General features: G+C 48.8%; 1 long non-coding RNA gene across 1 annotated transcript; it reads left to right on the top strand.

Annotated features, from left to right (window-relative positions):
- The first annotated feature begins 3,054 nt into the window (after window positions 1-3,054).
- Window positions 3,055-4,320, top strand: LOC138924587 (uncharacterized). Its single transcript, XR_011439563.1, has 2 exons — window positions 3,055-3,277; window positions 3,430-4,320. It is a non-coding gene; the product is annotated as an uncharacterized lncRNA (long non-coding RNA).
- The last annotated feature ends 7,406 nt before the right edge of the window (window positions 4,321-11,726 follow it).

Genomic DNA, 11,726 nt, shown 5'->3' with positions numbered 1-11,726 from the left:
ATGGTATGTGTTTGTCTTGTATTATACTCATTTCATTAAATATATGCTTCCCTTCATAAGACTGTGAGCTCCTTGGCAGCAGCAAAATGGGAACCATGTCTTTTCTTCTTGGCCCAACTCGAGCTCAGCACAAGTGCCTGGCATGCAATTAAGATTCAGTAACTGCTTTCTTGAAATGAATTGAATCCCAGCGAGAAGCAGACTAGTTAAACTATATCAGAGAAATTTGGCAAAATCACCCTGCAGAAAAGGCTCTTAGAGGCTCTCTAGTAATCTAAGCCCCTCATTTTCTATGAGAAAATCAAGGCCCAGAGAAGGGAAGTTACTCACCTGGAGTCAGCACCCAGCAATTAGGGGCTGAGGCGCATCTACAGCTGGGTCTCCACCTCCCACTGGGGGCTCTTGCGCACACACCTCCATGTCTTTCTACAACCCCTTCCAACATCAACACTCTGGGAATCAGGGCGGTTTGCCACAGCCAGGTTTTATGGCTATCTTCTTGGCTTAGCTAAGCTAAACATCCCAGTGGCCAGCAGTCTGGTTCTCCTCTCTCCCTCCCACTCTGGGCCCTCTGGAGCTCCCTTGAAGGGGTTGACCCTCTCGGGAGCGGCCTGAGGAGTTGGCCAGACCTCTGGGTATTGCTGGCTGCAGGAACAGAGAGTACGGCCCAGCCTCTGACGCAACTGGAGCTAGAGGTTGGACCCTGGCTCAGATTCGGATTCCGCAGTTTGATTTATTGCATCGGGTACTTGTTCTGCACGTTTTTCCTTTGCCTGGGGACACCCCAGGCTGACTGTGGTTTTCTCTTTCTTTTATCGTGTGTGTATGAGTGTGTGTGTGTGTGTGTGTCTGAGAGAAAGAGACAGAGAGAGAGAGGTATTTCTGAGTCAGATGCAGGATCAAGGTCCTTACAGGCTGCTAAATACTAAGAAGGTTCCAGAATTTCACTAAGGCTTATTCCTTCCATGCAGGCACACAGATGACCAGCTTCGACCAGAGCCTGCAGCTGGACTCCTACTGTGTGCCAGACATTTAATCCTTTTAAGCCTCACAACAACTTCGTGCAACAGAAGGGATGGCCCTTGTGTGAAGGATGAGGGAACCGAGGCTTGGAGAAGTTACACGACGTGCCTAAGGCCCTTGTAAGCAATGGGGGAGCCTAGACCCAGATTCCAGCCTTTGTCTCTTCCATACCAGCCCTTGAACCCTCCCCTCTTTAGGAAGGGCCTCCCTTGGCCAGGCACCAGGCTTTAGAGAGGACAAACACGTGGTCTCCAGCCTCTCAGAGCTTCATTCATATTTGTGTGGTGCCCTTTGCCCACCAGCCTTGTGGATAGCTTTACTAAAGCTGATCAAACTCCAAGCTATATTCTTGGCCCACTTTTATGTTTCCTATTGATTCTCTGACTTCTTGAGTTTAGAGATCAGCTGTTCCAATGTCTCTCATTTAGCAGAGGAAGAGGTCAAGGACCCGGGAGGTCAAGCAACACGCCCAAGATCAGCTAGCTAGTTGATGACTGAGCTGGGACCAATCCTTGTCTTTTATCACTCAGCTCAGGCTCCTTCTCTCCTCCTGGGTCGCCTTCATGCTACAAGCTCTCTTTCTTCATGGAAACTTATTGAACCACAACTAGTCACTTCCCCTTCAGCTGTGGGGTGGTCCTCCTCATCTTAGGTTGCGTTTACATCTCGGTGATGCTCTTTTGTCTCCACGGGTGGAAACAGTATACCAGATCAGGAACCAGGAATGCAGATGCTGTTCATGGTTTTCATAATGCTGGCTTTCAGGGGCCTCAAGTCCTTGCCCAAGCCTTCCGTGGCATAGTCCTAAGGACAAATCTGGAAGGGGAGTTAGCTGGCACTCTGTCCAGTCTTCCCCATCTTACAGATGAGACATTGAGGTCAGAAAGGAGAGACGTGACTAACCCAAGTGTGTAGAGAGATTAGAGTTACATCTAAGACTAGAAATTGCTGCCTTTGCTGCAAGGTGTGGCTACAGTGTTGAGGAGCCATTTGCCTTTTCTTGTGTGGCCCAAGTGGAAGAATGAGAAGAGTGGGTCCTCATGAATAGGGAAGCAGATGCCAGCTCATTTGAGGAAGCACGTCCAAAGCTCAGTGTTGCCTGAATTGCAAGATTATCTGAGAGGTGGTGAGCTCCCCGTGGCAGGAGATGGCCAAGTAGAGGCTGCCTAAGCCCCCCAAGGGAGTGCAGAGCAGGGATCAGATTGAATGGGGCTCATTGACTTCGACACCTAACCCAAAGAGCCCACAACCTCAGGACCCAAGACTCCTGTCTTTCCATCTGGGAGAGGGAGGGAGCAGGCAGGGGTAGGCAGGGGTGGGCAGTGGCTTGAATGATAGAAAAGGCCTTCTGCCTAAAGAGGTCTCATTGTTAGCCAACCAAAGATTTTGCGGGATGTTCTCTGAAATGTACATCTGGGCCTTGTAATTTAACCTGAGCCCCTGAGGGAGTGTCTAACTAGATGAAAGGCCACAGCACTTAGAGGATGTTACAGAATCTCCTTCTGGGGAAATGAGCCCAGGAAATGGGTGGGGATTGTCCCAGACACTCAGCTGGAATTGATGGGTCAGATGAAAGCACAGGAAATGGCCCATGGTTCAATTCTGGGCAGCAGCCTGGACATCTCCACGGACCAGGGGCTACGGACCTCAGCATCCAGGAGTCCTTGGAGGGTAGAGTCCAGGGAGGTCTCTTCTAGTAGGTGAAGCAGATCTGGATGCCTATTCCAGCACTGCCTCTTGCTAGTTGTGTTCGTGGGTAAGTCACTTGACGTCTGAGTGGGTTTTGCATCTGTGTAATGGCGGTAGCGACTCCTCCCTCCGAGGGTTGTAAGCATGCCCCAAGAGCAGGTATATGATGCTCCTAACACAAAGCTAGAGGAGGAAGTGGTTTGAATCCCACATCTTGATTTACTGAGTAAGGTAGTCACTCTTCGAAGTTTCTTCCTCAGCTTGGGGCCAGCCCAGACCGAATGTGGTTTCCTTTCTTTGCGTAAGTGCCTGCGCGCATGCGTGCAAGTGTGTATGCGTGTCAGTCACCTGCCTTTCACTGGCCCTGGGGTTCACGTGACTTGGGGAGCCCAGGCCTCTCTCTCTGACCTGCCCAACATGCCAAGATGTTCTGGGACCCAGCCAGACACCGGGCAGACCACAGTGAGTGCTAATGGGGTGCATCTTTCATACGAGTGGGAGCAGCGTGGGGGTGTTGCCCCTGGAAAAATCAAATAATGATGTAATCACAGGGAAAAAAAATAAAGTAAGTAATAGAATTCTCTTCATTTTAATTTTATCTCCCAGGGATTTTCTTAAATCTTTGATGGCTGATATTACCTCTATGTTAGAAGCTGGTGTAAGTCTGGATCTGATTTAACACCAAACCAGCTAGTTAGTTATTTTCTTTATCTCTAGGTCTTTCGGATGGCACCTTCACTTCAGACCGTCTGCCCCCAGGAGGCTTGACGATCACTGAGAGCCACTGCTCAGAAAGGAAGATCATTCTTCAGGAGGTGGGAGACCTGGGATCTAGATGTCTCTCTACCAACCCACCTTTGACAAGCCCCTTCACCTTGCCGGGCCTCAGTTTCCCTGTTCTGTTTGGAGAACAACAGTGCCTGCCCCATCCTGCCTCACAGATTGCTACAAGGCTCAATGCGGGGAAGGGCTTTGTGAAATGCCAGCTCAGTCTGTTCCAGTTGATTCTTACGTGAGTGAATTCCGCAATGACTGGGTACAGACTCTGCGCAAGTGTCACGCTAGGCTCTGGGGCCCAAAGATGGCAGGACCTACTCTCTGCCCCCACAAGCTCACGGTCTATTCATGTTTCTAGAAGTGGACTTTGATTCTGTACACTGTTCCTGCCCGTGAGGCAGATAGTCTGCTGGCCGGTGGTGTTCTGGTGATGGAGTTCTTTCCGTGCTAGCCTCCCTTCCTCCCCTGTGCTCTCCCCCTCCCCCACCACACTGCTTGCTCTGCAGGAAGGTGGAGCAGGAGGGCCCTCCACGCACCCTCTTATCCGCGTGGCAGTTGAGGCCAGTGAAGCTCAGAGGACTGAATGGCTCACCAGGACCCTGAGCAAGATGACGGCTGCTGGGAGGCAGGTCTCCTGCCTGCTTTTTTTTCCCTTAACGTCTTACCAAGATTTAATGTACATTTATTCTTAACACATGGGACATACAGTATAAAGATTTCGTACTGAATAAATGATATTCATTAAGCCAAAGAAGGAAAAAAAGGAGGAATTTGCTTTGTTTGGGCCACATTATTTGAAATACAAATATCCAGATTTTATCACTGAAGAAATCTGAATTGTGTTTCTTTATCGGAGACTTCAACTGAACCGAGTTTTTCACACCTCAATTAGAAAAAAGACACAACAACAGCAAAAAACCCCAGAAGAAATAGACTAAGTTCTTTGGCTGCTGAGACAGTGAGGACTGTCCCACATCGTGCCAAGTGAGGAGACATCTGGCATGAGATTAAATGGCTGTGTCTCACTTTGTGCAGGTCACCGACTTGCTAACTCATGATACTATAAAAGGGTGGTTGGGAGGGGACCAAACTGCAGGGCCCCGGAGGGCGTGTGCAGCAAGGATGTCATATGCACACACGGCAGAGTTCATTTCTTTCCCACCAATGAATGGTGCAGCTGAGAGACCAGGGACCCCCAGAGCTGGAAAGGCCCAGAGTAGTCACTGTGTCAGTAAGGGCTAGGAGGAATGGCTGGCCTGGCACTGGAATTTCACCACCTGCTAGGGCTCAGGATTAGCGAGGGAGGGCCTCTTGAGGAGGACCCTTCCAGCCTCTGTGTACCAAACTTGGAGGATCCAGTGCCCGGAGAATCCCTCTGTGTCATCCGCGGCCCGTGCAGATAAGAGCAGGACCAGTGTGCCTGGACTGGGCTTCCTGCCCTTCATCATGGAGAGAGACGGTCCTCGTCCCTGACCTTTCCCACGGACTGTCTCCTTGAGTTCTTCCACCGAGGTCACCAGCTGGAGACCTGAGGGTCTTATGCGGGTTGCAGACAGGTTTCATTTGATTGGAATTTTTTTCAGAAATTGCAATAGCTGCCATCATTGAAACACTGGATATTTTCACATGAAAAATCTGGCCCCACTGGGCTGGGTTACTGCATGCCCACCATCGCTGGAGCCAGTGAGTCCTTGCCACCCTTTAGCTAAAAGCATGTTTTCCTTGGTCCCCACCTGGCCGGCCTCACTCATTTTCATTACCTGCTTGGCCCTGTGCCATGTGCATTTGTGACCCATGCCCAAGTCTGACTTTATTTTATAGATGAGGAAGCTGAAGACCTGGTTTAAAAGTCGTGGAAATTGAAGCTTTGAGAGTAAATTTCTCCCCCTTGAAAGCTGCTCCATTGGGCCAACAGAAAACACTGAGCTGTTGGCCCTCACCACACCCCCACCATGCAATGTGCCCCCTCTCACCCCCCACAACCACTGCATTTTCCAGATTCAAGATTTCAGGCAGGCTGGGGCATATTTCCCACCCAGGGTCTGGGGCGTATTTTCTCCTTCAAGTGATTACAAGCTTGACATCTCTAGCAACCCGAGTCTTGAAGGCGGAGCTGCCTTTCCTGACAGCCCGGGGTGCTCAGACACCAGGTTTCCTCTGTTCCTCTTCCATATGCCCTGCTCTAGCCTTTGGTCTGGGTGCAGCTTGTCGACATTAAATAAGCGCTTCTGGCGGTTCGCCTGTAACAATTCTTTAGATCTTGGAAGCCAGGCTGTGGAGCTCTGCGTATGTATAGATCTCATTTTCACACAACAGGCTGCTTAGCAGATGGAGACCCAGACCAGCCTCCAACGTTTAGCTGCAAGTTAAGACGTGGGAAAGTAGGTGGCTTTTAACCAGCCAGTACTGCTGCCAGCATTCAACCTTAGAGAATTTTCACAGGGAAAAGAAAAAAAAGCAAAAAACCAACAACAACAACACACACAAAACCAACAAAACCACAGTTTTCCTTGCTCCCCCAAACCAGATGGCAGATGGTATGGAACCAATAAAACACAGATTCAAACGTTTGTTTATTTAACTTTGAATGTAATATGGCTTTGTGGTCCCTTGCAAGGAAACACCAACCTTCCAACCAAAGAGATGACGGATTGGAGTCCAACCTCAGCCCGGCAGTTGGAGGAGATGCTCCTGCGGAGGCTACGGGAAGAGGGGCCAGAGGCAATTCATGGCTGGACCCCAAGCCTCCTGGCCCGTTTGCCTGTCTGGTTGAAAGCTCAGGAGGTCTTCGTGAGCGCTGACTGACGCTCGGTTTCTGTGGCTGGTCTTTTGTCGACGCTCAGTCCAAAAGGCAACCAGCCATATGAGGAATGTTTCTGCGTCATTTCTGAAGCAGCTGGGGAAGATGGTGCTCTGGCCCACCAATGGGAAAGACCATGAGAAAAAGGCCCAAGCGCTGGAGAAAAGGTTCTCTTTCTTGGCCTTTCAGGTCTGAGAGGATGAGAGCTTCTGATGCAATGTGGTTCCCTTTTGTTTTGGTATCCAAGAGACACAGGGCTAAATTATATGGTCAGTTGAAATAACTATCTACATGAGCTAAGATTCTTTTGGTTACAAGTGGCAGAAACCCAACCCAAACTACTTTAGATAAAAAGATAATTTATCAGGTCAAGTAAGTGCAGACGGCTTCAGAGATGGCTGGGTTCAGGCGTTCAGTGTTACCAGGGCTCCCTTCCTAGATCTCAGACAGGCTTTCTCCACAGGGCAGCCATCAGAGCCCCAAACACACAGTCTGCGAGTTCAGCAAGTCCAGCAGGAAGAGAATCTTTCTACCAGTTCCGTCAGCAAAGTCCTACTGGAGGAATCTGACTGGTCCTGCTCGGCACAGATGCTCATTTCTGAACCAATCCCAGTGGCCAGAGACTTGGGGTACTCTGATTGGCCAAATATGGGCCATGTGACCATCCCTCTAGATGGGAAGAGGGACAATATTAGCCCCTCCCCAAGCACATGGACTATATCCCTTATAGGAAACATGCGGAGGGGGAGGGAACCAGGCAAGCAGATGTCGACCTTAGCCTGGGATTCTGGTATGGGTTTCTGTCCCCTCCTCTAACTCAATTTAGGTCTCTCTCTCTCTTTTTTAATGGTGTTAGTAAATATGTATCTTTTATGATAAGAGATCCTAAAACTATTGAAAGTATAAGTAACTTATTCTGAATGAAAAGTGAAAGATTGACTAAACTCTGAAATATAGAGTTCCCTGGCAAAATTGAACCATCGTTGACTCAGAATGCTAGATCCAGAGGAAGCTGTAAAACTCAAACCGTTCATAACACGGCTGTATGTGAGATCCTGGAGGCCCGGAGTGAACTGCCTTGCCCAAAGACTGGTAGCCGATTATTAGCAGAGCCTGAGCCCCAGAACCTGTTTTCAGATCCAGGCTCTTCCTCTTCCCTGTCTGACTGTGGCTTCTCATCTTGCCACGTCTCTCTCCTCCAAGGCCTGACCCCACTGTCACTCTCCAGGCCCTTGCTCTGAAGTCTTGGTTTGAGTTGGTTGACAAAAATTTCTTGCCAATATATTACCTGATAAGAGTGAAACTGAATTTCCTTAGGACTATTTAGGGCTTCCAGACCCCAAAGAATGCACTTTTAAAATGATCTCTACATCAGTTTTTAACTGCTAAGTAACAAGTTAGCACAAATGTAGCAACTTAAAATGAGGCACACATTTATCGTGTCACAGTTTCCGTGGATCAAGAGACCAGGTATGGCTTAGCTGGGTCCTCCACACAAGATCTCACAAAACCGCAATCAAAGTGTTGGCTGGGTTGCATTCTCCCCAGGAAGCTTGACCGGGGAAAGATCAACTTCCATGCTCACTCAGCTTGTTGGCTGAATTCATTTCCTCCTGGCTATATGACTGAGGGCCCTGGATTTTGCTGGCTGTGAGCTATAGGCTGCCCTTAGGTCCCGGAAGTTGCCCACCCACAGTTCCTTACCACTGGGCTTCTTCATCGTGGCTGCTTATTTCATCAAGCTGGCAAGGAGGGTCACTCCCTCCAGTGTCTGCCAGCATGGAGTGTTACATAAAGCAACATCATCATGAGGTTGACAGCCTATCATCCTTGCCATATAATGTAACTTAATCATGGGACTGATCCCATCACCTTCACCATAGTCTGTTGGTTAGAAGCAAGTCACAGGTTCTGCCAGGGCTGGGGGATCATTAGGGTGACCTTAGAGTCTTCCTCCACAATCTTTCACACCTTGGTGAATCACCCAACACACACCCACCTCTATGTAACAGGAAGCACCTGCTCCATGCCAGGCAGCACACGGGTCTCTGCAGACAGCCAAGTGGGGAGGAAGAGCCTATGAGTAGGTAATGATCCTACAGTAAGGTAATCGCAGAAGGCTGCCTCTTTGAAGAGTGAGTCTGGGAGTCACAGAGGCTAGAGTCTCTCCTCCGGCTGGGAGGGCAGGGCAGGGGGTCAGAGCAGGCTTCTCAAAGGAGTTGACACTGACATAGCCTTGACGGATGAGTAGGAAGTTGACAGGAAGACAAAAAGGGTGGCAGAGAAGGCCAAGGTACGGAGGCAGAAGGACAAGGGGGGGTTCGAGGAGCCACAAGCAATCCAGTGTGATTCATGTAGATGCACTGGGGTAACGGGGTGGGGCCAAATCACCGAGGGAAGCCAGGTTTAGAAGTGTGTCTCCCTTCTGTGGTCCATGGAAGGCCACTAAGAGGCCATAAACGGGGAATTGGGGGCAAGGCCATGAGGAGCTTGAGGCTCCAAGGATGAGGAACCCCCAACAGGAGTCTGAGCAGGGAAGCGGCTGTGGGCAGGAGGCGAGCCTGGCTAGGCTGTGCAAAGGAGCCCCTGCCTCTCCCCAACAAAAGCCCTGGGGAAGGCAAGCCTCCTTAGAGCTGTCTCAGGCGGCCAGGCTGTCAGAATGATGAGTTCTGCAGGCTAGCAGCTGAACGAAAGAAGAAAAAGGTCCCAACAAGCCCTGTTTCACTGCCCTTGACCTTGCAGTGGAGCTCTAAGTGCAAAATCTGTCATCTATTAATCTGTTAGAAGTTGACAAAAGGGGCTTTGATCAGAGGTTGTTTTTCCCCCCTTCTTAAGTTTCCTGATGACACATAATAGCCCATTTTAGCCGGAGGGCCGGAAGCACGGCCGTCATTCTTTTGCTCACTTCAACCCCAGTGGCCTCCCCCTCCCATGGCTTTCTCCCCACCCCGATATTAATTGGCCTGTGAGTGGTTACATGTGTCCCTTTTCATGTGTCAGTTGGAGTCTGTTATTTGAACTTCACAGCTATTTGGGAACACAGAAGTGATGCTCTGCGCCCAAGTTGGAAGATGGGACTGTCCGGAACATGTCACACTCACTCCTGCCTCCTGACTTTTTCTTCCTCTATCTGTTTGCGTCAGGTCTTGACGCCTCCCACCCTCACCCCGACTCCCACCCCATCTCACTCCTCTGAGGTGGGCCCACCCTAACTTTGCAGCCCAGTTCTTCAAACTGTGGAGGTTCACAGGTAGGCGAAACCTTAGCGAGCCCCAAACTGTAGCTTCTTGTTTAAAGAAATTGAATCCTACAGAGAGGAAAATGTTTTCTAATGAAAATAACATTTGTAGAGGTTCTATTATGAACACGTTTCCCACATGTGTTCTCTCATTTCATCCTCGAAGGCACTCTGTGAATTAGGGATCATGTTGCCATTTTTCATATGGGGAAACTGAGTCTCTGGGAGACTAAGCAGAGAGGAGCTTGGGTCCTGATTGCTTAGGATTGTGTCCTCTCTCATACTAGCTGTACGATCTTGGGAAGGTATTTAGCTTCCCTGTGTCTCAGATTGCTTGTCAATAATGGGTCTAGTCATAGTAACTTCTTCAAAGGGCTGTAGTGAGGATTAAATTAATTTAATGTTTTTAGGGCTTAGAACAGTGCCTGGGATATAGAAAGCAATAGATATCAGCTGCTGCTGCTCTGAGGGGTAGCGTAGTTCTAAGCAGGGGTTCAGAACACTGCTTCTGGAGCGAAGCGTCTGTGCCTGGAATCTCAGCTACCCCAGTCAGGGGGGGTGAACTTGGGCAAGTTGCTTATTTTCTCAGTGACGATTCCTCTCCATCTACAAAATGGGGACATTCCTGATGGTTGGGGGTCCCTCAGCGAAATGATGAGTTCCCCACATGACCTTATAGTTAATTTCACCAACTGAGAAGCCACATTCCACTCCACAGAGCTTTTCATCTGATCTTAGTGACCCACGTTAGAAATGAATGGACCTCAAAACATTATAAGTAATATCATCAGACAGACAGAAGGCGTTATATTCAAAAAGCAAAAACAGAATGTCAAAAGAAAAAGTGGGAGATCCCACCTAGAATAAAACAGAGCTCTTGAAAGTTAAAATGAGCAGACCAAAAAAGTTTTTTTTAAATAATGCAACATTTGGAACATGAGGAGACCTCTCAGAAAGTAAAACAAAAGGATAAACAGATTGAAAATAGGAAAGAGAGGGAACAAATTTGGAGGATCCATCTAGGATCTCCAGCATCCAAATAGTAAGAAACCCAAAAAGAGAAAAATGGAAAAAACACAGTGGAGGCAATATGCAAGGAAATTTTATAAAAATAAAATTCCCAGAACTGAAATCACGTTTCCCTGTCTGAACCCACCACATGCTTCACACAGCAAATGACAAAAAGACCCACATCAAGGCAAATTATTGTGAAATTTCAGAATACGGATAAAGAGAAGATATTGAAAGCTTCCAGAAAGGAAAAATGGGAAAAACAAAACAAAACAAAAGCAAGACATGTCTAACAGATCAGGGTACATGATGGCTTTGGGTTTCTCAACAGTTCTGGAAGCTGATTTATGCCCTAGGATTCTATACCCAGACAAACTGTTAAGCAAGTGCGGGCTTTTCAGCAACAGCACTGAAACCTAGAGGCAAAGAAGCCACATTGTCAAAATTTTGAGGAAAAGTGATTTACATTGTAGAATTTATGCCCAGCCAAATAACAATCCAGCAGAAGCTCTAAAGACATTTTTATTTTATTTATTTATTTATTTTTTTAAAGATTTAATTTTTTCCCTTTTTCTCCCCAAAGCCCCCCAGTACATAGTTGTAGATCTTAGTTGTGAGTCCTTCTAGTTGTGGCATGTGGGATGCTGCCTCAGCGTGGCTTGATGAGCAGTGCCATGTCCGCGCCCAGGCTTCAAACCAGCGAAACGCTGGGCCGCCTGCAGCGGAACGTGCGAACTTAACCACTGGGCCACGGGCCGGCTCTTCTAAAGACATTTTTAAAATGCAAATTCCTCCCAAATTTGCCTTCTACTCTCTCTGTCTCAGAATGCAACGGGGGGGGGGGGGGGGGTTCTGCTAAAATGAGGGTGTCAACCAAGAAAGAGGCAGCTATGGGAGCCATGAAGCAGATGATCCAGGGGAAGAGAAAGTGAGGGATCCCTCAGATTACGTGGGAGCTGCCAGGATTGCAGCTGTGGCCCTGGCAGGGGCCTCCTTCTCTTCCTGCCATCCAGGCTCCACTCCGCTGTGGCTGGATCTCCTGACAGCTGACTTCCTGAGCTAAGTCACCCCCACTGCAACTCCAGGCCAGCCTCTCCCCAGTCTCTCCGTAGGGCAATGGAGCCCTCTGGAGCCCTCTGTGCCCCACAGGAATTGAGGAAGACTCTGGTAATGCCATTTGTTGTCTTG

Source organism: Equus caballus, chromosome 1 (assembly GCF_041296265.1).
Source record: "Equus caballus isolate H_3958 breed thoroughbred chromosome 1, TB-T2T, whole genome shotgun sequence".
Taxonomy (NCBI): Eukaryota; Metazoa; Chordata; class Mammalia; order Perissodactyla; family Equidae; genus Equus; species Equus caballus.
The sequence above is the reverse complement of the archived record's forward strand: the minus strand, read 5'-3'. Positions and strand labels throughout refer to the sequence as shown.